Below are 306 nucleotides of genomic sequence, written 5' to 3'. Positions count from 1 at the left end.
GAAGTAAATGATTACGTGACTCGGTTTGGCTTAGATCTTATTTTATTACTCAAATCGGAAAGCCAAGGTTTTAATGATTTTAAATGAATTCGGCAAAATGAGTTATGCTATTCTCCCCTAAAGACTTAGGACTCTGCCGAGAAACTTTGTTATAAAATCCCATTGTGGGATAGGTGATTTTGAATGTTCCCAAAATGAATCTTTAACTTTCCATGGTTTTGGAAGTTTTGGAAAGAGAATGCCGAGAGTGGCTTTGTTTTAAAAAGGGAACTCACTTTGAGTAAAAGTGGCTTGTGAGCCTGAGAT

This window comes from Arachis ipaensis, chromosome B09 (genome assembly GCF_000816755.2).
Source record: "Arachis ipaensis cultivar K30076 chromosome B09, Araip1.1, whole genome shotgun sequence".
NCBI lineage: Eukaryota > Viridiplantae > Streptophyta > Magnoliopsida > Fabales > Fabaceae > Arachis > Arachis ipaensis.
The sequence above is the reverse complement of the archived record's forward strand: the minus strand, read 5'-3'. Positions refer to the sequence as shown.